The sequence below is a fragment of the Lagenorhynchus albirostris genome, chromosome X (genome assembly GCF_949774975.1).
Source record: "Lagenorhynchus albirostris chromosome X, mLagAlb1.1, whole genome shotgun sequence".
In the NCBI taxonomy this organism is placed as follows: Eukaryota; Metazoa; Chordata; class Mammalia; order Artiodactyla; family Delphinidae; genus Lagenorhynchus; species Lagenorhynchus albirostris.
In genome coordinates this window covers 52,252,268-52,278,440 of record NC_083116.1, presented here as the reverse complement: position 1 = coordinate 52,278,440, position 26,173 = coordinate 52,252,268, and the positions used below count along the sequence as shown (strand labels likewise).

The 26,173-nt window shown below is 38.4% G+C and overlaps 1 pseudogene; it reads right to left on the bottom strand.

Annotated features, from left to right (window-relative positions):
- Positions 1-458: 458 nt before the first annotated feature.
- LOC132513104 (uncharacterized) lies at positions 459-3,015 on the bottom strand (annotated as a pseudogene).
- Positions 3,016-26,173: the final 23,158 nt, after the last annotated feature.

The following is a 26,173-nucleotide window of genomic DNA, read 5'->3' as shown; positions in this document are numbered from 1 at the left end:
AGGTAACCACAGCAACTAGAAATTAACACCTCAGTGGAAAGAGAGCCACTTTTTTTCACTCTTTCTAAAAAAGTCCCAGGCATGACTATAACCAGTCCAAACTAGGTCATGTTCTCATCCCTGAACCAATTACTGTGAGTGTCTGATTAGCTGATCATGGATTGGTGCCCAGTTCTTCAGTGAGAGATGATGTTGTCTTGACCACAACCATATAAATGAGAGAAGGGGAAAGATGATCATTGAAAGGAAATTTTAAATTCCATTAGAAAAATAAGATAAAATAGAAAATGGATAGTCACAAAACAAAAACGGTCCATGTATTAGTCAGAATTTTCCAGAGAAACAAAACACTCAATATATCCTTATATATTAATAAGGAATAATCCCACACAATTATGGAGGCAGACAAGTCCCTAGGGTCTCGGCCTAGATTGAAATGTTGTAGTTTTGAATTGATTTTAATCAAAGGGCATAGTAATACTAAGAGATGTGTTAAGTGGTCTCCTGTATTGGAAACACAATCTCCTTTCCTCCATGTGGAGTAGTAGTCCAATTTCCCTTTGGTAATCAGGATCAATCACTGCAGCCAACACCATAACTTCCTGCTTTATCTGTTGATTCAGAGGAATAAGGAGCCCAAAGTGGCTGGAGCCAGTTTTAATTTTTACTTCAGTGGAATCATTGGTGTATTTCATGACGGAAGCATTTCTCTCTAAGATCACTAGACCTGAAAAACATAAGCTCACAGGCATAGGAAGCCAAAATTTTGCTAGTAGGTTATTTGGGGTAACAGTGAGTGGGGCCATTTCCACCCCTTTATTCCTGGACCCATGAATCCTGGCTGTGAGAGAAACAGTACTATATATTGGATGCAATTTATAGCACATAGAGTGTTCTAGAGAACCTTGCACCAGCCCTGCAAGGTGTTTCCACTTAGCTGGCACTGTAACTGAGTCTTCAAAAGGCCATTCCACCTTCCATCGTATCAAGCTATATCCTGCATGGTAGTGAAGAACGTGGTAAAACCAGTGAATTCCATAAGCATGGGCCCACTGTCACACACTATTTGCTGTGAAGTGAGCTCCTTGATCAGAAGTGATGCTGTGTAGAATGCCCTAATAGTGGACAAGGCATTCTGTAAGTCCACAGATGGTAGTTTTGGCAAAAGTATTGTGTGCAAGGAAGGCAAATCCATATTGAGTGTCTACTCCAGTAAAAACAAAACACTGCCCCTTTCATCATGTACATGGTCCAGTGTAATCAATATGGCCCAGGTAGCTGGCTGAGTGACTACCCAGGGATTGCTGTCATTCAGGAGACTCATTGTTGGTCTCTGCTGCTGGCAGATTGGACACTCAGCAGTGGCTGTGCCCAAGTCAGCATTGCTAAGTTGAAGTTCATGTCGCTGAGCCTATGCATAACCTCCATTTCTGCCACCATGACCACAATGTTCATGAGTCCATTGAGTGATGATAGGAGTGGTTAGGGAGAGGCTGACTGGTACTCACAGAACAGGTCATTCTATCCACTTGATTATTAAAATTCTTCTCTACTGAGATCACCTTTTGATGACCATTCACAAAGGACACAATTATCTTCATATGGTTTGCCCATTCAGAGACATCTATCCATATACCTTTCTCAAATTTCTATGTCACCCATGTTTCTTCCAAGTCCCTGACCATTTAGCCAAATCATTGGCCTCAGCCCATGAATCAGTATATAATTGCACATCCAGCCATTTCTCCTTCAAAAAAAAAGTAAGCAATTAGGTGCACTACTGAAAGGTCTGTCTACTGGGATGATCTCCCTTCACCACTATCCTTCAACTATGTCCCAGAAAGGAGCTGCAGTGCTGCAGCTCTCCACCTGTAGATGGTACCTGAATTTCACACAAAACCATCAGTAAACCAGGCCTGATTCTTGTCTTCCTCTATCAACTGATGGTAGGGAACTCCCCATGAAGCCATAGGTGTAGGCTGTGAGAGAGACAGCAATGTAGCAGGAATAGGGACCATGGACATTTTGGCCACTTCTTCATGTAACTTATACCTTCAAGGCCTGCTCTGGCCCAGTTAGTTATAAACCACTTCCATTTGATGATGGAATGCTTCTGTGTATGTGCAATTGTATAACTTGGTGGATCAGATAACACCAAGTTCAGGATGGAAAGCTCACAGCACATGGTAACTTGGTGGCCTACTGTTGCATTCAGTCTTTATTAAGGCCCAGTTGCAGGCAAAAAAAAAAAAGTGTCTCAAAAGGAGAGTAGCTACCTTAAGAGGATAGCACAGTTTTGTTGCAAAATCCTAAAGGCATGAACTAAGATTCACCTATAGGGACCTTCCAAAGGCTCCACAGAGCATCCCGATCTGCCACCGACATTTCAAGTACCATTGGATCTGCTGGATCATATGGTCCAAGTGATGTAATTGCTTGCACAATAGCTTGGACCTGCTGCGGAACTTTCCCTTCTTCTGTGCCCCACTTAAAACTAGCAGCTTTTTGGGTTACCCAGTACATGGGCAAAAGTAACACACCCAAATGAGGAATATATTGCCTCCAAAATCCAAAGAGGTCCACTCAGCATTGTGTTTCTCCTTTAGTTGTTGGAGGGGCTAGATGCAACAATTTGTTCTTCACCTTTGAAGGGATAGCTCAACATACCCCATAACACTAGACACGTAGATATTTCACTGAAGTAGACAACCTATAAGAGTTTGTTAGATTTATTCCCCATCCTCTGATAAGCAAATGTCTTACCAATAAGTAGGCTGTTACTTCTGGTTTACTAGGTTCAATCAGCATAAATTTATCAATGTAATGGATCAGTGTGAAAACTTGCAGAAGGAAAAGGCGACTAAGATCCACATGAACTAAATAATGACATAGGGCCAGATAGTAGACATACCTCTGAAATAGGACAGTAAAAGTAAATTTCTCACCTTGCCAGCTGAAAGAAAACTGCTTCTGGTCATCTTTATTAACAGGTATGGAGAAAAAGCATTTGTCCATTTCTTCCAGGTTGTCCATTTTATTGGCATATAGGTGCTTGTAGTAATCTCTCATGATCCTTTGTATTTCTGCAATGTCAGTAGTTACTTCTTTTTCATTTCTAATTCTAATAATTTGAGTCTTCTCCCTATTTTTCTTGTTGAGTCTGGCTAATGGTTTATCAATTTTGTTTATCCTCTCAAAGAACCAGCTTTATTTTTATTGATCTTTGCTATTGCTTCCTTCATTTCTTTTTCATTTATTTCTGCTCTGACTTTTATGATTTATTTCCTTCTGCTAACTTTGGGGTTCTGTGATCTTTCTCTAAAGGCTTTAGATGTAAGTTAGGTTGTTTATTTGAGATGACTCGTTTCTTGAGGTAAGTTTGTATTGCTATAAACTTCCCTCTTAAAACTGCTTTTCCTGCATCCCATAGGATTTGGGTCATAATTTTTTTTAAACATATTTATTGGAATAAAATTGCTTTACAAAGGGGTGTTAGTTTCTGCTTTACAACAAAATGAATCGGTTATATATATATATATATATATATATATATATATATATATATATATACACATATGTTCCAATATCTATTCCCTCTTGCGTCTCCTTCCCTCCAACCCTCCCTATCCCACCGCTCCAGGCGATCACAAAGCACCGAGCTAATCTCCCTGTGCTATGTGGGGGCTTCCCACTAGCTATCTACCTTACGTTTGTTAGTGTATATATGTCCATGCCTCTCTCTTGCTTTGTCACAGCTTACCATTCCCCCTCCCCATATCCTCAAGTCCATTCTCTAGTAGGTCTGTGTCTTTATGCCTGTCTTACCCCTAGGTTCTTCATGACATTTATTTTTCTTAAATTCCATATATATGTGTTAGCATACGGTATTTATCTCTCTCTTTCTGACTTACTTCACTCTGTATGACATACTCAAAGTCTATCCACCTCATTACAAATAGCTCAATTTCGTTTCTTTTTATGGCTGAGTAATATTCCATTGTATATATGTGCCACATCTTCTTTATCCATTCATCCGATGATGGACACTTAGGTTGTTTCCATCTCTGGGCTATTGTAAATAGAGCTGCAATGAAAAATTTGGTTCATGACTCTTTTTGAAGTATGGTTTTCTCAGGGTATATACCCAGTAGTGGGATTGCTGGGTCATATGGTAGGTCTACTTGTAGTTTTTTAAAGAACTTCCAACTGTTCTCCACAGTGGTTATATCAATTTACATTCCCACCAACAGTGCTAGAGGGTTCCCTTTTCTCCACACTCTGTCCAGCATTTATTGTTTCTAGATTTTTTGATGATGGCCATTCTGACCAGTGTGAGGTGATATCTCATTGTAGTTTTGATTTGCATTTCTATAATGATTAGTGATTTTGAGCATTCTTTCATGTTTTTGTTGGCAGTCTGTATATCTTCTTTGGAGAAATGTCTATTTAGGTCTTCTGCCCATTTCTGGATTAGGTTGTTTGTTTTTTGTTATTAAACTGCATGAGCTGCTTGTAAATATTGGAGATTAATCTTTTGTCAGTTGCTTCATTTGCAAATACTTTCGCCCATTCTGAGGGTTGTCTTTTGGTCTTGTTTATGGTTTCCTTTGTTGTGCAAAAGCTGTGAAGTTTCATTAGGTCCCATTTGTTTATTTTTGTTTTTATTTCCATTTCTCTAGGAGGTGGGTCAAAAAGGATCTTGCTGTGATTTATGTCATAGAGTGTCCTGCCTATGTTTTCCTCTAAGAGTTTGATAGTTTCTGGCCTTATATTTAGGTCTTTAATCCATTTTGAGCTTATTTTTTGTATGGTGTTAGGGAGTGATCTAATTTCATACTTGTACATGTACCTGCCCAGTTTTCCCAGCACCACTCTTTGAAGAGGCTGTCCTTTCTCCACTGTACATTCCTGCATCCTTTATCAAAGATAAAGTGACCATATGTGCATGGGTTTATCTCTGGGCTTTCTATCCTGTTCCATTGATCTATCTTTCTGTTTTTATGCCAGTACCATACTGTCTTGATTTCTGTAGCTTTGTAGTATAGTCTGAAGTTAGGGAGGCTGATTCCTCTGGCTCCATTTTGCATTCTCAAGATTGCTTTGGCTATTCGGGGTCTTTTGTGTTTCCATACAAATTGTGAAATTTTTTCTTCTAGTTCTGTGAAAAATGCCAGTGGTAGTTTGATAGGGAATTCATTGACTCTGTAGATTGCTTTGGGTAGTAGAGTCATTTTCACAATGTTGATTCTTCCAATCCAAGAACATGGTATATCTCTCAATCTATTTGGATCATATTTAATTTCTTTCATCAGTGTCTTATAATATTCTGCATACAGGTCTTTTGTCTCCTTAGGTAGGTTTATTCCTAGATATTTTATTCTTTTTGTTGCAATGGTAAATGGGAGTGTTTCCTTGATTTCATTTTCAGATTTCTCATCATTAGTATATAGGAATGCCAGAGATTTCTGTGCATTAATTTTGTATCCTGCCACTTTACCAATTTCGTTGATTAGCTCTAGTAGTTTTCTGGTAGCATCTTTAGGGTTCTCTATGTATAGGATCATGTCATCTGCAAACAGTGACAGCTTTACTTCTTCTTTTCCGATTTGGATTCCTTTTATTTGCTTTTCTTCTCTGATTGCTGTGGCTAAAACTTCCAAAACTATGTTGAATACGAGTGTTGAGAGTGGGCAACCTTGTCTTCTTCCTGATCTTAGTGGAAATGCTTTCAGTTTTTCACCATTGAGGATGATGTTGGCTGTGGGTTTGTCATATATGGCCTTTATTATGTTGAGGAAAGTTCCCTCTATGCCTACTTTCTGCAGGGTTTTTATCATAAATGGGTGTTGAATTTTGTCAAAAGCTTTATCTGCATCTATTGAGATGATCATATGTTTTTTCTCCTTCAGTTTGTTAATATGGTGTATCACATTGATTGATTTGCGTATATTGAAGAATCCTTGCATTCCTGGAATAAATCCCACTTGATCATGGTGTATGATCCTTTTAATGTGCTGTTGGATTCTGTTTGCTAGTATTTTGTTGAGGATTTTTGCATCTATGTTCATCAGTGATATTGGCCTGTAGTTTTGTTTCTTTGTGACATCCTTGTCTGGTTTTGGTATCAGGGTGATGGTGGACTCATAGAATGAGTTTGGGAGTGTTCCTCCCACTGCTGTATTTTGGAAGAGTTTGAGAAGGATAGGTGACAGCTCTTCTCTAAATGTTTGATAGAATTTGCCTGTGAAACCATCTGGTCTTGGGTTTTTGTTTGTCGGAAGATTTTTAATCACAGTTTCAATTTCAGCGTTTGTGATTGGTCTGTTTATATTTTCTATTTCTTCCTGATTCAGTCTTGGCAGGTTGTGCATTTCTAAGAATTTGTCCATTTCTTCCAGGTTGTCCATTTTATTGGCATAGAGTTGCTTGTAGTAATCTCTCACGATCTTTTCTATTTCTTCAGTGTCAGTTGTTACTTCTCCTGTTTCATTTCTAATTCTATTGATTTGATTCTTCTCCCTTTTTTTCTTGATGAGTCTGGTTAATGGTTTATCAATTTTGTTTGTCTTCTCAAAGAACCAGGTTTTAGTTTTATTGATCTTTGCTATCGTTTCCTTCATTTCTTTTTCATTTATTTCTGATCTTATTTTTATGATTTCTTTCCTTCTGTTAACTTTGGGGTATTTTGTTCTTCTTTCTCTAATTGCTTTAGGTGCAAGGTTAGGTTGTTTATTCGAGATGTTTCCTGTTTCTTGAGGTAGGATTGTATTGCTATCAACTTCTCTCTTAGAACTTCTTTTGTTGCATCCCATAGATTTTGGATCATCGTGTCTCCATTGTCATTTGTTTCTAGGTATTTTTTTATTTCCTCTTTGATTTCTTCAGTGATCACTTTGTTATTACATAGTGTATTGTTCAGCCTACAAATGTTTGTATTTTTTACAGACCTTTTTCTGTAATTGATATCTATTCTCATAGCCTTGTGTTCAGAAAAGATACTTGATTCAATTTCAATTTTCTGAAATTTACCAAGGCTTGATTTGTGACCCAAGATATGATCTATCCGGGAGAATGTTCCATGAGCAATAGAGAAAAATGTGTATTCTGTTGTTTTTGGATGGACTATCCTATAAATATCAAATAAGTCCATGTTGTTTAATGTATCATTTAAAGCTTGTGTTTCCTTATTTATTTTCATGCTGGATCATCTGTCCATTGGTGAAAGTGGGGTGTTAAAGTCCCCTACTATGGATGTGTTACTGTCGATTTCCCCTTTTATGCCTGTTAGTATTTGCTTTCTGTATTGAGGTGCTCCTATGTTGGGTGCATAAATATTTACAATTGTTATATCTTCTTCTTGGATCAATCCCTTGCTCATTATGTAGTGTCTTTCTTTGTCTCTTCTAATAGTCTTTATTTTAAAGTCATGTTGTCTGATATGAGAATTTCTACTCCAGCTTTCTTTTGGATTCCATTTGCATGAAATAATGTTTTCCATCCCATTACTTTCAGTCTGTATGTGTCTCTAGGTCTGAAGTGGGTCTCTTGTAGACAGCAAATATATGGGTCTTCTTTTTGTATCCATTCAGCCAATCTGTGTCTTTTGGTGGGAGTATTTAGTCCCTTTACATTTAAGGTAATTATCAATATGTATGTTCCTATTCCCATTTTCTTAATTGTTTTGGGTTTGTTATTGTAGGTCTTTTCCTTCTCTTGTGTTTCTTGCAGAGAAAAGTTCATTTAGCAGTTTTTGTAGAGCTGGTTTGGCAGTACCGAGCTCTTTCAGCTTTTACTTGTCTGTAAACGTTTTAATTTGTCCATCAAATCTGAATGAGATCCTTGCTGGTTACAGTCATCTTGGTTGCAGGCTTTTCTCCTTCATCACTTTCAATATGTCCTGCCACTCCCTTCTGGCTTGCGGCGTTTCTGCTGAAAGATCAGCTGTTAACCTTATGGGGAATTCCTTGTATGTTATTTGCTGTTTTTCCCTTGCTGCTTTTAATATGTTTTTTTTTTGTATTTAATTTTTGACAGTTTGATTAATATGTGTCTTGGCATGTTTCTCCTTGGATTTATCCTGTATGGGACTCTCTGTGCTTCCTGGACTTGATTAACTATTTCCTTTCCCATATTAGGGAAGTTTTCAACTATAAACTGTTCAAATATTTTCTCAGTCCCTTTCTTTTTCTCTTCTTCTGGAACCCCTATAATTCAAATGTTCATGTCTTTAATGTTTTCCCAGAGGTTCTGAGACTGTCCTCAGTTCTTTTCATTCTTTTTTCTTTATTCTGCTCTGCAGTAGTTATTTCCACTCTTTTACCTTCCAGGTCACTTATCCGTTCTTCTGCCTCAGTTATTCTGCTATTGATCCCATCTAGAGTATTTTTCATTTCATTTATTGTGTTGTTCATCATTGTTTGTTCCATCTTTAGTTCTTCTAGGTTCTTGTTAAATGTTTCTTGCATTTTCTCCATTCTATTTCCAAGATTTTGGATCATCTTTACTATCATTATTCTGAATTCTTTTTCAGGTAGACTGCCTATTTCCTCTTCATTTGTTTTTTTCTGGTGGGTTTTTATCTTGCTCTTTCATCTGCTGTGTGTTTTTCTGTCTTCTCATTTTGCTTATCTTACTGTGTTTGGGGTCTCATTTTCACAGGCTGCAGGTTCATAGTTCCTGTTGTTTTTGGTGTCTGTCCCCAGTAGCTAAGTTTTGTTCAGTGGGTTGTGTAGGCTTCCTTGTGGAGGGGACTAGTGCCTGTGTTCTGGTGTATGTGGCTGGATCTTGTCTTTCTGTTGGGCAAGTCCACGTCTGATGGTGTGTTTTGGGGTTATGATTTTAGGCATCTATTATGATTTTAGGCAGCCTCTCTGCTAATGGGTGTGGTTGTGTTCCTGTCTTGCTAGTTGTTTGGCATAGGATGTTCAGCACTGTGCCTTGCTGGTTGTTGAATGAAGCTGGGTGCTGGCATTGAGATGGAGTTCTCTGGGAGATTTTTGCCATTTTACATTATGTGGAGCTGGGAGGTCTCTTGTGGACCAGTGTCCTGAATTTGGCTCTCCCACCTTAGAGGCACAGCACAGACTCCTGGCTTTAGCAGCAAGAGCCTTTCATCCACACCACTCAGAATAAAAGGGAGTAAAAGTAGAAAGAAAGAATTAGTAGAGGTAGAAGGCAAGAAAGAAAGAATGAAAGAAAGAAAGAAAGAAGGGAGGGAGGGAGGGAGGGAGGGAGGAAGGAAGGAAGAGAGGAGGGAAGGAAGGGAAAAAGAAAGAAAGAAGATAAAGTAAAATGTAATAAAGTAAGATGAAATATAATAAAGTTATTAAAATAAAAAAAATAATTATTAAGAGAAAAAAAACGGATGGATAGAGCCCTAGGACAAATGGTGGAAGCAAAGCTATACAGACAAAATCTCACACAGAAGCATACACATACACACTCACAAAAAATGGAAAAGGGGAAAAATCATAAATCTTGCTCTCAAAGTCCACCTCCTTAATTTGGGATGATTCATTGTCTATTCATGTATTCCACAGATGCAGGGTACATCAAGTTGATTGTGGAGCTTTAATCCGCTACTTCTGAGGCAGCTTGGAGAAACTTCCCCTTTTCTTCTTTGTTCTCACAGCTCCCAGAGGCTCAGCTTTGGATTTGGCCCTGCCTCTTCGTATAGGTCACCAGAGGGCATCTGTTCTTCACTCAGACAGGATGGTGTCAAGGGAGCAGCTGATTCGGGGGCTCTGGCTCACTCAGGCCGGAGGGAGAAAGGGGCATGGAGTGCAGGGCAAGCCTGCAGCGGCAGAGGCCAGTGTGATGTTGCACCAGCCTGATGCATGCCATGCGTTCTCCCAGGGGAGTTGTCCCTGTATCCCGGGACCCTGGCAGTAGTGGGCTGCCCAGGCTGTCCGGAAGGGGGGTGTTGATAGTGACTTGTGCTCGCACACAAGCTTCTTGGTGGCGGCAGCAGCAGTCTTAACGTCTCATGCCTGTCTCTGGGGTCCGCGCTTTTAGCCGCAGCTCGCATCCATCTCTGGAGCTCCTTTAAGCAGTGCTCTTAATCCCCTCTCCTCCCTCACCAGGAAACAAAGAGGGAAGAAAAAGTCTCTTGCCTCTTTGGCAGGTCCAGAATTTTACCCACCTCCCCACCAGCCATGGTGCACTAACCCCCTCCAGGCTGTGTTCAAGCCGACAACCCCAGTCCTCTCCCTGTGCTCCGACCGAAGCCCTAGCCTCAGCTTCCAGCCCCGTCCACCCTGGCAGGTGAGCAGACGAGCCTCTCGGGCTGCTGAGTGCCAGTCAGCACCGATCCTCTGTGCGGGAATCTCTCCGCTTTGCCCTCCGCACCCCTGTTGCTGTGCTCTCCTCCATGGCTCCGAAGCTTTCCCTCTCCACCACCTGCAGTCTCTGCCCACGAAGGGGCTTCCTAGTGTGTGGAAAACTTTCCTCCTTCACACTCCCACTGGTGCAAGTCCCATCCCTATCCTTCTGTCTCTGTTTATTCTTTTTTCTTTTGCCCTACCCAGGTACATGGGGACTTTCTTACCTTTTGGGAGGTCTGAGGTCTTCTGCCAGCGTTCAGTAAGTGTTCTTTAGGAGATGTTCCACGTGTAACTGTATTTCTGGTGTATCTGTGAGGAGGAAGGTGATCTCCACGTCTTACTCTTCCACCATCTTCCTGGAAGTCTCCATCATGTTTTCATTGTCATTTGTTTCTAGGTATATTTTGATTTCCTCTTTGATTTATTCAGTGATATCTTGGTTATTTAATAGTATATTGTTTAGCCTCTATGTTTTGTATTTTTTACAGATTTTTTCCTGTAATTGATATCTAGTCTCATAATGTTGTGGTCAGAAAAGATACTTCATACAATTTCAATTTTCTTAAAGTTACCAAGGCTTGATATGTGAACCAAGATATGACCTATCCTGGAGAATGTTCCATGAGCACTTGAGAAGAATGTGTATTCTGTTGTTTTTGGATGGAATGTCCTATAAATATCAATTAAGTCCATCTTGGTTAATGTATTATTTAAAGCTTCTGTTTCCTTATCTATCTTCATTTTGGATGATCTGTCTATTGGTGAAAGTGGAGTGTTAAAGTCCCCTACTATGATTGTGTCGCTGTCAATTTCCCCTTTGATGGCTGTTAGCATTTGCCTTCTGTATTGAGGCGCTTCTATGTTGGGTGCATAAATATTTGCAATTGCTATATCTTCTTCTAGGATTGATCCCTTGATCATTATGTAGTGTTCTTCTTTGTCTCTTGTTGGAGTCTTTATTTTAAAGTCTGTTTTGTCTGAGATGAGAACAGCTACTCCAGCTTTCTTTTGATTTCCATTTGCATGGAATATCTTTTTCCATCCCCTCACTTTCAGTCTGTATGTGTCTCTAGGTCTGAAGTGGTTCTCTTGTAGACAGCATATATGTAGGTCTTGTTTTTGTATCCATTCATCCAGTCTATGTCTTTTGGTTGGAGCATTTAATCCATTTACATTTAAGGCAATTTTTGATATGTATGTTCCTATTACCATTTTCTTAATTGTTTTGCGTTTGTTATTGTAGGTCTTTTCCTTCTCTTGTGTTTCTTTCCTTTAGCATTTGTTGTAAAGCTGTTTTGGTGGTGCTGAACTCTTAACTTTTGTTTGTCTGTAAAGGTTTTAATTTCTGCATTGAATCTGAATGAGTTTCTTGCTGGTTAGTATAATCTTTGTTGTAGGTTTTTCTCTTTCATTACTTTAAATATGTCCTGCCACTCCCTTCTGGCTTGCAGAGTTTTTGCTGAAAGATAAGCTGTTAACCTTACTGGGATTCACTTATATGTTATTTGTTGTTTTTACCTTGGTGCTTTTAATATTTTTTCTTTGTATTTAATTTTTGATAGTTTGATTAATATGTGTCTTGGCGTGTTTCTCCTTGGGTTTATCCTGTATGGGACTCTCTGCACTTCCTGTATTTGATTGACACTTTCCTTTCCCACATTAAGGAAGTTTTCAACTACAATCTCTTCAAATATATTATCTGTTCCTTTTTTTTTCTCTTCTTCTTCTAGGACCCCTATCATTCGAATGTTGGTGTGTTTAATGTTGTCCCAGAGGTCTCTGAGACTGTCCTCAATTCTTTTCATTCTTTTTTCTTTAGTCTGCTCTGTGGTAGTTATTTCCATTATTTTATCTTCCAGGTCTCTTATCCATTCTTCTGCCTCAGCTATTCTGTTATTGATTCCTTCTAGAGAATTTTACATTTCATTTATTGTGTTGTTCATCATTGTTTATTTGCTCTTTAGCTCTTCTCAGTCTTTGTTAAACATTTATTGTATTTTCTCCATTCTCTTTCCAAGATTTTGGATCATCTTTACTGTCATTACTCTGAACTCTTTTTCAGGTAGACTGCCTATTTCCTCTTCATTTGTTTGGTCTGGTGGGTTTTTACTTTGCTCCTTCATCTGCTGTGTGTTTCTCTGTCTTCTCATTTTGCTTAACTTACTGTGTTTGTGGTCTCCTTTTCACAGGCTGCAGCTTCGTGGTTCCCATTATTTTTCGTGTCTGCCCCCAGTGGCTATGGATGGTTCAGTGCATTGTGTAGGCTTTCTGGTGGAGATGGCTAGTGCTTGTGTTCTGTTGTATGAGGCTGGATCTTGTCTTTCTGGTGCACAGGACTGTGTCTGGTGGTGTGTTTTGGGGTGTCTGTGACCTTATTGTGATTTTAGGCAGCCTCTCTGCTAATGGGTGGGGTTGTGTTCCTGTCTTGCTTGTTGTTTGTCCTAGGGTGTCCAGCACTGTAGCTTGGTCATTGTTGAGTGGAGCTGGGTCTTAGCGTTAAGATGGAGATCTCTCGGAGAGCTTTCACTGCTTGATATTATGTGGAGCTGGTAGGTCTCTAGTGGACCAACATCCTGGACTCGGCTGTCCCATCTCGGAGGCACAGGCCTGACACCCAGCCAGAGCACGAAGACCCTGTCAGCCACATAGCTGAGAAGAAATGGGAGAAAAAAATGAAAGAAAGAAAGAAAGAAAGAAGAAAGAAAGAAAGAAAGAAAGAAAGAAAGAAAGAAAGAAAGAAAGAAAGAAAGAAAAAATAAAATAAACTTATTAAAATAAAAAAACTATTAATAATTTAAAAAATTAAAAGTAATTAAAAAGAAAGAAGTGAGCAACCAAACCAAAAACAACTCCATCAATGATAACAAGTGCTAAAATATATGCTAAAAAAACAAACAAACAAACAAAAATGGGACAGACAGAACCCTAGGAAAATGGTAAAAACAAAGCTATGCAGACCACCAAATCACACCAAGAAGCATACACATACACACTCACCAAAAGAGAAAAAGAAAAAAAAAATATATATATATATTTAAAAAAAAGGAAGAGAGCAATGAAATCAATAAACAAATCTACCAATGATAATAAACTCTAAATATTAAGCTAAGATAAACATAGGACCAGAGACAAATTAGATGTAGAAAGCAACCCTGAAGTCTGCAGTTGCTCCCAAAGTCCACCACCTCAATTCTGAGGTGATTCATTGTCTATTCATGGATTCCAGAGATGCAACAATGTACATCAAGTTAATTGTGGAGATTTATTCCACTGCTCCTGAGGCTGCTGGGAGAAATTTCCCTTTCCCTTCTTTGTTCGCACAGCTCCTGGGGTTTAGCTTTGGATTTGGCCCCACCTCTTAGTGTAGGTTGGCTGAGGGCATCTTTTCTTCATTCAGACAGGACAGGGTTAAAGTAGCAGCTGATTAGGGGGCTCTGGCTCACTCAGGCCAGGGGGAAGGAGGTGTATGGAATGTGGGGTGAGCCTGCAATGGCAGAGGCCAGCGTGACATTGCAACAGCCTGAGGCAGGCCCTGTGTTCTCCCAGGGAAGTTGTCCCTGGATCCCGGGACCCTGGCAGTGGTAGTGGCAGGCTGCACAGGCTCCTGGGATGGGAGGTGTGGATAGTGACCTGTGCTTGCACACAGGCTTTTTGTTGGCTTCAGCAGCAGCCTTAGCATTTCACACCCATCTCTGGTGTCTGGGCTGATAGCTGCAGCTCACACCCTTCTCTGGAGCTCGTTTAGGTGGTGCTCTGAATCCCCTCTCCTTGTGCACCCTGAAACAATGGTCTCTTGCTTCTTAGGCAGTTCCAGACTTTTTCCTGGACTCCCTCCCAGCTAGCTGTGGTGCACTAGCCCCCTTCAGGCTGTGTGCACACAGCCAACCCCAGTCCTCTCCCTGGGATCTGACCTCTGAAGCCAGAGCCTGAGCTCCCAGCCCCCTCCCACCGTGGTGGGTAAGCAGACAAGCCTCTCAGGCTGGTGAGTGCTGGTCAACACCTCTACTCTGTGGGAGAATCTCTCTGCTTTGCCCTCTGCACCGCTGCTGTTGTGCTGTCCTCTGTGGCTCTGAAGTTTCCCCCCTGCCACCCCCATCTCCACCAGTGAAGGGGCTTCCTAGTGTGTGGAAACATTTCCTCCTTCACAGCTCCCTCCTAGAGGTGCAGGTCCTGTCCCTATTCTTTTGTCTCTGTTTTTTCTTTTTTCTTTTGCCCTACCCAGGTACGTGGGGAGTTTCTTGCCTTTTGGGAAGTCTGAGGTCATCTGCCAGTGTTCAGTAGGTGTTCTGTAGGAGTTGTTCCACATGTAGATGTATTTCTGATGTATTTCTGGTAAGGAAGATGATCTCCATGTCTTAGTCCTCGCCATCTTGAAGGTCTCCCATCAGGGTCTTTACACACCTCCCATTCCAATTTTCAGGATACTCTTCTTTCCCTTTAACAGCAGACACCATGAGAGGCTGGAAGTTCAACTTGTGTTGTTATTCAGCCATTAACAGGATGCAATTCTGCATTTGATTTTTGTCAATCTCTGCATGGAGAGTTAAACACATACAAAACCTCTTATCCCCGTACTCCTGTGTGTGTGTGTGTGTGTGTGTGTGTGTGTGTGTGTGTGCGTGTGTGTGTGTGTGTGCCTTTTGGTGGTTTAGGGATAGAGACAAAATACTTGAGCAAAAACCTTCTACAATGATGTTATATGAAATTCAAAGTATATAGTCACCTAAGATGGTGGGGTCACATTATTGCACAGTTAAATAAATTACTTAGGTACACTGTTCAGCTGGTATAGAGTTCTGGAGTTCCAGGTGTAAGTTCCAAGTCCATCCATGTGACAGTCCCACCTGTCATTTCAGCCTGGTTTAGTTATCTAAGAGGACAATTCTTGGCTGTGTGGATAGCTTGAACTTGAAGAACAGTGGCAGCATATGTGTAGCTGGGGGGGAAGAGGAATATGTTTCCTCCCACTGAGTAAGTTATCTAGAATTATTTTAACATCTTTATTGGAGTATAATTGCTTTACAGTGGTGTGGTAGTTTCTGCTTTAGAATTTTAAACAATTTTAAAATACAATAAGTGACTCCTGAGATTTTGCTTAAAAACCATTAGGTAAGACACCATTAAAACAAAACATGATGCAAACGGGGAAAGCAGCCAATGAGTGACATTATTTTAGTGTGTACTCTCTGCCACCTACCAATGAAGCAGGCTCCATCCATCCACTTGTCCCCACTTCCAAGCTTGCTCTACCTTATAAAAAACTTCAGAATGCCTCTGTCCAACAACCTTGGAAAATATGATTTTATTCTAAAAAATTTTATTGGAGTTTTATACCACATTTATTGTTTATACTATTATAATTTTGACTATCATGATAATGGTCCTGTATCTTGTATCATCCCTATCATTCATATGATTCTCCCCTTATATCTTCTCCCCATTCACCTTGTTCTCCTGATCTATACCACTGAGCCTCACCACCACCCAGCTGGTAGTGCCCATGGGAGATTTCGCTCTGCTCACCAGTCACTCTGAGCATTCTAATATGCTTGAAGAATCTGAAGACTCCCAGGCTATGGGTATTATTTCTGTAATTAAAACACTCTAGATCATCATACTTAATATGATTTATAAGACTTTGCAGGCCAAAAACCTCAGATTCTTGTTATTCCATCTGTCCAATAAAGTGTCCTTGCATTTGTGCTAAACCAGTAAAAATAGACTATATTTTAAATCTGAGGAAATATCAACCAACTTTTATAATTTTAATAAACTTTTCCTACCCTATCTAACATACCATGTCAATGTTACAATAATGGCATATCTGGCAGTGTGGAATCATAGCTTAAAGTACTGTAGCACTACTGCTGGGTGTCATGATATTTAAGAACTCTGTCCCAGAAAGTGATTGCTTTCAAGTTTTGTCTAACTTTTTTGTACATCAGTGCACTTATATAATACTTATTCTCATAATGGTTCTAAATAGCAACCTCAAAAATGATATCAGAATTCCTAATGTTTTCTGTGGTTCATACACCATTGTCACCTTGATCCCTTCCCTAACAGGTTTTTTCTTCAAATGCCCTTCAGTGCTTAGTTAATCCAGAACCTTCTGGGGAATAGTTTTACTTCTCAGTAATACATGTTATATGGAATCTACCTAGACATATATAAGAGAACTCAGATTTGTCCCTTTTAAGTTTTATATCTTTAATTTCAATTACTTCTTTTGTTAGCTGAATTTTAAGATTCTACTACTGGTCACTTGTGAATCTCACACTTGCTACTTTCATCAAATGAAAGATTTTATGGAATTAGTATAGATATGTAAGGTAAGCATACAGTTGATATATGACCTAAACCAAAGGATAATCCTAGTTAGCTCTTTGCCCAAAGTATTTTACTTATGTTTACTTAGTCCTCAATTTACTGTGAAAACTATATTTTAATGCCACAAATTTGAAATGATTCTCATGTTCTTTGGAGCTGACTCATCAGCATCAGCAATGTTTTGTCAAGACTATATCTTTTTTTTTTTTTTTTTTTTGCTGTACGCAGGCCTCCCACGGCTGTGGCCTCTCCATTGCGGAGCACAGGCTCCGGACGCGCAGACTCAGCGGCCATGGCTCACGGGCCCAGTTGCTCCGCGGCATGTGGGACCCTCCCGGACCGGGGCACGAACCCGTGCCCCCCGCATCGGCAGGCGGACTCCCAACCACTGCGCCACCAGGGAAGCCCAAGACTATATCTTAAGTTAATCTATATGAAATACTTTGAAAATCAATGGTAGCAATAAAATCATCAAATTCTATTGGGAAATCAGAGTTAATTTTTGTATCACATATTCTTATGGATGTCACTGCTTCAATCGCAGCTTGTATTCACTGTGATAATGTATTCCCTGCTTCAAAGTGTTTATATGAACACGTGGATACATTTTCTTTGTGGCTACAGGGAAACAGATGTCTTTTCTACAGATGGAATCTCAAGTAATAATGGAATGAAAGTGGCAGAGCTGCACACAAGTAATTGAAACCAGCAAAGAATATTACTGAGTTATGTTTGCTTAGGTTTAAAGTTGATCCTTGGATCATAGAGTTTTGAAGAACTGCATTCTTTTTTTCTATTGAAAAAGATATTATTCTAGTAAGACACTAAATTAGTATCAGGTATTATTTTAGTAACGTACTAAATTACTGTCACTATTTGATAGAGAACTGTATAATAAGGTTCTTCTGCTAGTTGTGTGACAAAATATTGAGTAGATTTGGTACTTGAGGAATCAGGTTATTGTGCTATTGTGCAAGACTTCAGTTCTTTATAATCAGTCCAACTGTATGACCTGAGTTCTTCTCATCCAGTGTATTACATAACTGAAAAGGCAATATAGTATGGACATTGAAAGTGTACACTTTGAAGCCTAGTTCTACCACTTACTAACTGAAAGATTTGTAAAAGTTACATAACCTCTCTGCCTCATTTTTTTAAAATTGTAAAATGGGGATAATTACATCTGTCTCATAAATATTTAAGGGGATTAAAAGAAATATACCTGAAAATGCTTACCATTTTCCCTGGCAGTAGTAAATGTTAGCTCACCATTATCATTGGCATACAAGAGGTATCTCTTTTTAGATTCAATGCTCAGATTTAAATAATAATAATACCTATATTATATGGAGACAATTTTTAATCATTTCAACAGTGTACTGCATCTTTAGGACACATGTGATTATGCATCCATAGCAGAGTATGCTTTTATGAATACAGAGGGATTTCTTTTTCTTTAGTATATTGCAAGTCCAATGCTTTTTTTTTTTTGAGGAACTAATAAACCTCGTGTTTTTCCCCAGTGCTAAATAAGAAAAACAAGTAAATAACATGGCTCCTGTTCTCAAGAGGTTTTAATTTTGGGAGAAAAATATGATACATATACAGTAAATGTTAACTATCAGTTTAAGACAGTGTCCCAAATGTTTGAAATGATATATATATACATATATATATATATATATATATATATTTTTTTTTTTTTTTTGCGGTATATGGGCCTCTCACTGTTGTGGCCTCTCCCGTTGTGGAACACAGACTCCGGATGCACAGGCTCAATGGCCATTGCTCACAGGCCCAGCTGCTCCATAGCATGTGGGATCTTCCTGGATCAGGGCACGAACCCGTGTCTCCTGCATCGGCAGGCAGGCTCTCAACCACTGCGCCACCAGGGAAGCCCTGAAATGATATTTTTCAAGGTAATAAAAAGATAGACTTGGAAGAGAATCACCATTTTCTAGACTATTCTCTGCTCCTGGATTTACAGAGTTTTGGAACACATAGAAAGTTTCGGAAAATAAAAATGAATCCAACCATTAGTGTTTTCCTTATCTTCAGGAATTGAAAGTGGCTGATACCATTCATTTTCTGGTGAATAACATTAATGATAGCCACATATTTTTCTATGTTTAAATGGTGGATATGTGATAACCTATAGCAATTATTATTTATAAGATGAAATAAGAACTGTCTTCTAATTTTGACTGATCTGATGGAAAAGTAAGTTCCTGATTATTTGGAATACGTATGTAGCTGATTATGAAAAGTAGTCTCTATGATAAAATCCTTAACTACTTCCACAACCACAAACATTAATACTCTATGCATCTAAATCTTTCTAAATAAAACTTTCCAAATGGATAAAAGACATACTCCCTACTTCACAATTGTAGATATAATTACACATTTATTAATATAAATATTTTAATAACTTGAAGGCTACTGTTCTGAAATCTTAGTGAGCAGTCTCTTTTCCTCTTTTGTGTGTAACTTTAAATTGCCTATATCACATATTTTATATTTTGTTATAGGGTCAGTATCAAATTAAATTTTTCCAAAGAAGTTTAAGTAAATGTATTGCACTATGTCAAAAGACAAAGCCTTGAAAAATGTCATCTCATGTTCACACAATGTTTTAATAATGATGCATACTTTATTAAAATGTAATGAATAAAGGATTTCCCTTTTTTAAAAAAAGGTAGCATAAATGTTGCATGTTTATTGTCACATGGATAATAAAACTATTTTTCAGATATATACTTTAATGTATATTTCATTGGTCTTTCTATAATGCCCAATTATTACATATCAGAAACATAACCTAGTTCCCCTATAGAGAATTGATAAGTGATTAGTGTTTACAAAGTTTATTGTGTGTGCGCTTTTTAAAATTTGGAGTTCTTTTTTGTTTGGTTTTTACTTCTTCACATACATAGAAACTTCATTACACAGGAAATTCAGAGGTGACTGCAAAGAAACTGCAGTTAGGTAATGGAGCAGGAAGGCCATGTGAACAATCAAAACTAACCAACAAAATCTCTCTTCTAAGACAAAGCCTTAAAGTGAAGGAGCCAATGAGATCCAGCAGGTTTCAGAAACTACAGAGCCATACTTTAAATATATCATGAAAATCATAGAGGGCCAATTAAAATCCTCATATATTTCTAGTAAGAATGTATAATAGTAGAACCAACTTGAAAAACAGTCTGACAAACAATCTGCTCAAAGGAATTTAGACATTTTTTAATATAGTCCTTAAAAATCATCCAGCCCCTGCTCAAATCCTAATTACAAAGCTGTTCTCACTTATTCAGGTATTTTTTACAGTGTAATACCCTCTTTACACTAAGATATATATGAGTTTTTTTTTATTGCTACTGGTATATGAAAAGGATCCTCTATCCCTGATTTTAGCCATGTGAGATAAGGAGTAAAAAAAAGAAACAAACAAACAAAAAAAAAACATTAAAATCCACCCAGACTTCAGATCTAAAGAAATGTGAAATAATAAATTTATGCTTTTTTAAGCTGCTATCTTTGTATTAATTTTATGACAGTGTCTTAGTCTGTCCAGGCTACTGTAACAAAATATCACAGACTGCATGGCTTAAACAAAAGAAATTATTTTTCTCACAGCTCTGAAGGCTAGAAAGTCCAAGATCAAAGTCCAGCAGGGTTTAATTTCTTGTGAGGGCTCTTTCTGGCTTCTAGATAGCTGCCTTCTCATTGTGTGCTCACATGACCTCTTTGTGCTTGTGAGAGAGAGAGCAAGCTCCCTGGTGCCTCTTCTTACAAGGGCACTAATCTTATTTTATCAGGGCCCTACTCTTATGATCTCATTTAATCTTAATTGCTTCCTTAGAAGCCCCATCTCCAAAGACAGGCACATTGGGGGTTAATACTTCAACATATGATTTTGGGGCAGGAAATCAAACACTCAGTACATAACAGACAGCAAAAGAACACTAACACAAGGCATATAAAATTAAAAGTCATAAATATTCCTTAAAAGAGTTACAAATTATTGTACAAATATAATAAATGAAATGAGACATAACCACAGATCCTACAAATTTCAATAAGATATTATGAACAATTAAAAAAAATAAAACTTACTAAAGCTGATAAAAATACAGAGAATCTCAAAAGTCCCATATTTACTAAAAGTAATTATTTCCATTATTAAAAGCATTCTTACACTGTAAATTTCAAATCCAGAGGCTAAATCATAAAATTATTTTGATTTTTTAAGAACAAAATTACAGTATTCATATATAAATTCCTCCACAAAATAGTAAAAAGGAGAGAGCATTTTTCTAATTTTTAAGAGGTCAAAATATCCCAGATACCAAAACATGCCAAGGAGATTTTCAGAAAACAAGAAATGTATGCCTAGAATAGAGATTAAAACATCTATAACAAAATATTAGAATATTGAATACAAAATATATTAAAATGATACTAATATAAAACTACATAAAGTTTATTCAAGTAATGCCAAATAGTTTAACACTTAAAAAATCAATAAATGGGGCTTCCCTGGTGGCACAGTGGTTGAGAGTCTGCCTGTCGATGCGGGGGACGCGGGTTCGTGCCCCGGTCCAGAAGAATCCCACATGCCACAGAGCGGCTGGGCCCGTTAGCCATGGCCGCTGAGCCTGCACGTCCAGAGCCTGTGATCCGCAATGGGAGAGGCCATGGCAGTGAGAGGCCCGCGTACCGCAAGGGGGGAAAATCAATAAATGTCATTTACCAGATTAATAGAATAAAAGGACAAATAACATATGAAAATCTCAATAGATTTTTTTAATGCTTCTAGGAAGATACACTAGACATACATTACCTTCGTCGTTTTGGTAAGCACAAATATACTACAGACATTATATAAAACAAACATAAGGAAACTTTAAAAAACGTTGAGAAGTAGAAAGACTGGCTGGGGATTTTAAAACCTAAAGAAAGACATGGTGGTCAGTTCTTGGATTTCTTTTTGCCTCTTATATCCAAGATTTGGAGTTTAAGAAGGCTGGAACTCAGAAATGCCAATAGATGCAGAAAAAAGGCACTCCTACAGCTCCCTAATAGAGTGATATCAGAGAAGAATCTTTGATCTGGAAAGATTGTCCTTCAAAAATGAGGTAACAATTAGACGTTTCAGATAAACAAAAGCTGAAGGAGTTCATTATCACCGGACCAACCCTGCAAAAAATGCTTAAGGGAGTCCTTCCAGTTGAAATAACAGGAGACTACATGTATGAAGACATGAAGAAATTTGGTAAAGGTAAATACATAGAAAATTATAAAAACTACAATTATTGTACTTTGATTTGAAACTCCCTCTTTTTGTTTTCTACTTGATTTAAGAGACTAATGCATAAAAGTAATTACTAGTCTACATTTTGGACAATGTATGAAGACATAATTTTGTGTCATTAATAGTTAAAAGAGAGTGGAGATGGAGCTATATAGGTAGAAGCAGTGTTTTTGTATGTTATCGAAGTTAAGCTGCTAAAAAATTAAGTTCAGTTTTATAACTTAAGGATGTTAAATGTTATCACCATGGTAACCAAAAAGAAAACAGCTACAGAATACACAAAAACGAAATGGGAAGGAAATTTAAATGTTTCAGTACAAAAAAGTCAACTAACAACAAAAGACAATAATGCAGAAAATGAGGGACAAAAAAATTATAAGGCACATACAAAACAAATAGCAAAATTACTGAAGTCTCTACTTTTGAGTAAATACTTTGCAGGTAAATGAATTAAACTTTCCGGTCTAAAGATGGAGATTGACAAAATGGATTAAAAATAAAATAAACCAACTCTATATTGTCTACAAAAAACTCACTGTAGTTCCAAAGACACAAATAGATTGAAAGTGAAATGATGGAGAAAGATATTCCATGCAAATCGTAAGGAAAATAGAAAGGGGAGTGCTAAACAAGTATTAAACAAAATTGAATTTAAATCAAACAAGGCTACAGGAGAGGAGTAGACCAAGATGGCAACACAGGAGGCTCCTGAACTCCCCTCCTCCATGGCCATAACAACTGTAGATCTACACACAACAATTACCTCTGAAAGAAATCCTGAAGTGAACTGAGCAACTACTACACAACAGGCAAATCAGAAAAACCCACATCAAAAGAAAAACTCACATCAAAATGGGTAGAAAAGATTGAGGAACACTCTCAAGGTAAACCCCACACTGGCATGGTTCCATACAATCCAGAGGGAGCTCCAACTCCTAGCTTCTCCCTGAGGAGAAAAGGGTTTGTACCACACATCTAGTGTCCCAAATTTTTAGACTCCTGCTTAAAGGATGAGCCCCCAAAACACCTAGCTCTGAAAGCCAATGAGGCTTGTATTCAGGAAACTCACAAGACTATAACAGTAGTTGTTAATGGGTGGCAAGCACCCCCATGGCTATCTCCTCAGGGTGCAGTGCAGAGGGAGCAAGTAGAAATTCCCTTTTCCCAATCTTTCCTTGAAAGGGGTCCATCTGCATACTTTGAAAGCTGCTGAATGAAAGCCAGATTTCTAATTTAGCACACATCTAGGGACTAGATGCACTCTTCCCCAGAAACCAGGGAAATTGGCAGTCACCAGGCCATCTCTACGTAGCCGACTCCAAGTCACCAGTATCTTCCAGAAAGAAGCTTGTATGCATGTATGCACCCTGATTTTGCTCTGCTGCCTAAGGACAAATCCCTGGATTACCTGGCTCTGTTAGCCAAGAAGGCTTCCATTCATGAGTCCCACAGAACTGTAGCAAACAATGGAATTCTTAACCAGCTATTTCCCCTCTGAGGTCTGCACAGAAGAAGCAGGCAAAAATGACCATCTCCCAGTCTTTTCTTGAAAGGGGTCCACCTTCACACTCTAAAAACTGCTGCCTGAGGGTCAAGCTTCTAATTTAGCACACATCTAAAGTCTGGCATTGATCCTCCCCAGAGACAGGGTAAGCTGATGGACATTTCTCTCACCATCTCCCTCAAACACTTTCCAAGTTGCCAGTGTCCCCCTGAAAGGAACTGACACATATGGTGTCCCAATTTTTGTGGCTGCTACCTGAGTGACTGGCCCTCGTATCATCTGGCTCAGATAGACAATGGAGCGTGGACTCATGAGTCCCACAGGACTGTAGCAAAAAAGAAGCATTTCTTAATGGATGCAGAAGCACCTCCCCCATGGTTGTATTTCCAGGTCTAGCATACAAACAATAAGCAAAGATGTCCATCTCCCCATTTCTCCCTGGAAGGGGCTTAACCACATACTTTCCCAGCTGTTGCCTGAGGATCCAACTTCCTATCTAGGTGTTGAATGTGATCCTCCTCTTTGGAACACCAGCAGGTCTCGGGCCACCCTCAACTACTGGTAGACACTAAGAACAAAGAAGGTGGCTTGAACAATCAAAGGTCTGAGACAAAATCAGGAGTTTGGTAGGCTGATCGAGGAGGTCCATCTCCTACACAAGACCACTCAATACTGGGAGAGGTGGCTGTTTTACCTAATGAACAGAAACCAACACACAGAGTAAAAATAAAGAAATAGAATATGTTCCAAATAAAAGAACAACACCACCAACAGTGCAAGAGAGTACGTTTTTCTCTACACCCTCTCCAGAATTTATTGCTTGTATATTTTTTGATGATGGCCATTCTGACAGGTGTGAGGTGAGGTCATACCTCATTGTAGTTTTGATTGGCATTTCTCTAATAATTAGTGACATTGAGGATCTTTTCATGTGCCTTTTGGCCATCTGTATGTCTTCTTTGGGGAAATGTCTATTTAGGTCTTCTGCCCATTTTTGAATTGGGTTGTTTGTTTTTTTTGATATTCAGCTGAATGAGCTGTTTTTATATTTTGGAGATTAATACTTTGTCATTTGTTTCATTTGCAAATAGTTTCTCCCATTCTGAGGGTTGTCTTTTCATCTTGTTTATGGTTTCCCTTGTTGTGCAAAAGCTCTTAAGTTTCATTAGGTTCCATTTGTTTCTTTTTGTTTTTATTTTCATTACTTTAGGAGGTGGGTCAAAAAAGATCTTGCTGTGATTTATGTCAAAGTGTGTTCTTCCCATGTTTTTCTCTAAGAGTTTTATAGTGTCTGGCCTTACATTTATGTCAGTAATCCATTTTGAGTTTATTTTCGTGTATGGTTTTAGGGAGTGTTCTAATTTCATTCTTTTACATGTAACTGTCCAGTTTTCCCAGCACCACTTATCGAAGAAGTTGTCTTTATCCATTGTATATTCTTGCCTCCTTTGTCATAGATTAGGTGACCATAGGTGCGATGGTTAATCTCAGGGCTTTCTATCCTGTTCCATTGATCTATATTTATGTTTTTGTGCAAGTACCATACTGCCTTAATTACTATAGCTTAATTACTATAGTAGTATAGTCTGAAGTCAGGGAACCTGATTCCTCCAGCTTGGTTATTCTTTCTCAAGATTGCTTTGGCTATCCGGGGTCTTTTGTGTTTCCAGACAAACTGTAAAATATGTTGTTCTAGTTCTGTGAAAAATGCCATTGGTAATTTGTTAGGGATTGCATTGAGTTTGTAGATTACTTTAGGTAGTATACTCATTTTCACAATATTAACCCTTGCAATCCAAGAACGTGGTACATCTCTCCAACTGTTTGTGTCATCTTTGAATTCTTTCATTGATATGGCTGCTATGGAGACCAGTATGGAGGTTCCTTAGAAACTAAAAATAGAAATACTGTATGACCCAGCAATCCTAATACTGGGCATATACCCTGATAAAACCATAATTCAAAAAGACACATGCACCCCAATATTCATTGCAGCACTATTTACAATAGCCTGGACATGGAAGCAACCTAAATGTCCATCAACAGATGAATGGATAAAGAAGATGTGGTATATATATATATATATATATATATATATATATATATATATATACAATGGAATATTACTTGGCCATAAAAGGGAATGAAATTGGGTCATTTGTGGAGACGTGGATGGACCTAGAGACTATCATACAGAGTGAAGTAAGTCAGAAAGAGAAAAACAAATATCATGTATTAACTCATATGTGGAATCTAGAAAAATGGTACAGATGATCTTATCTGCAAAACAGAAATAGAGACACAGATGTAGAGAACAAATGTATAGATACCAAGGAGGAAAGGGGGGACGTGATGATCTGGGAGATTGGGATTGACATATATACACTATTGATATATGTATAAAATAGATAGCTAATGAGAACCTACGGTGTAGCACAGGGAACCCTACTCAGTGCTCTGCTGTGACTTAAATGGGAAGGAGATCCAAAAAAGAGGGGATTTATGTATATGTATAGCTGATTCACTTTGCTGTACTGTAGAAACTAACACAACATTGTAAAACAACTATACTCCAATAAAAATTATTAAAAATAAAAATAAATAAAAGAACAACAAAACTCCAGAATCATGCCCCAATGAAATTGAGATAATTTATTTACTTGATAGAAAGTTCACAATAAGTGTCATAAAGCTGCTAACCAA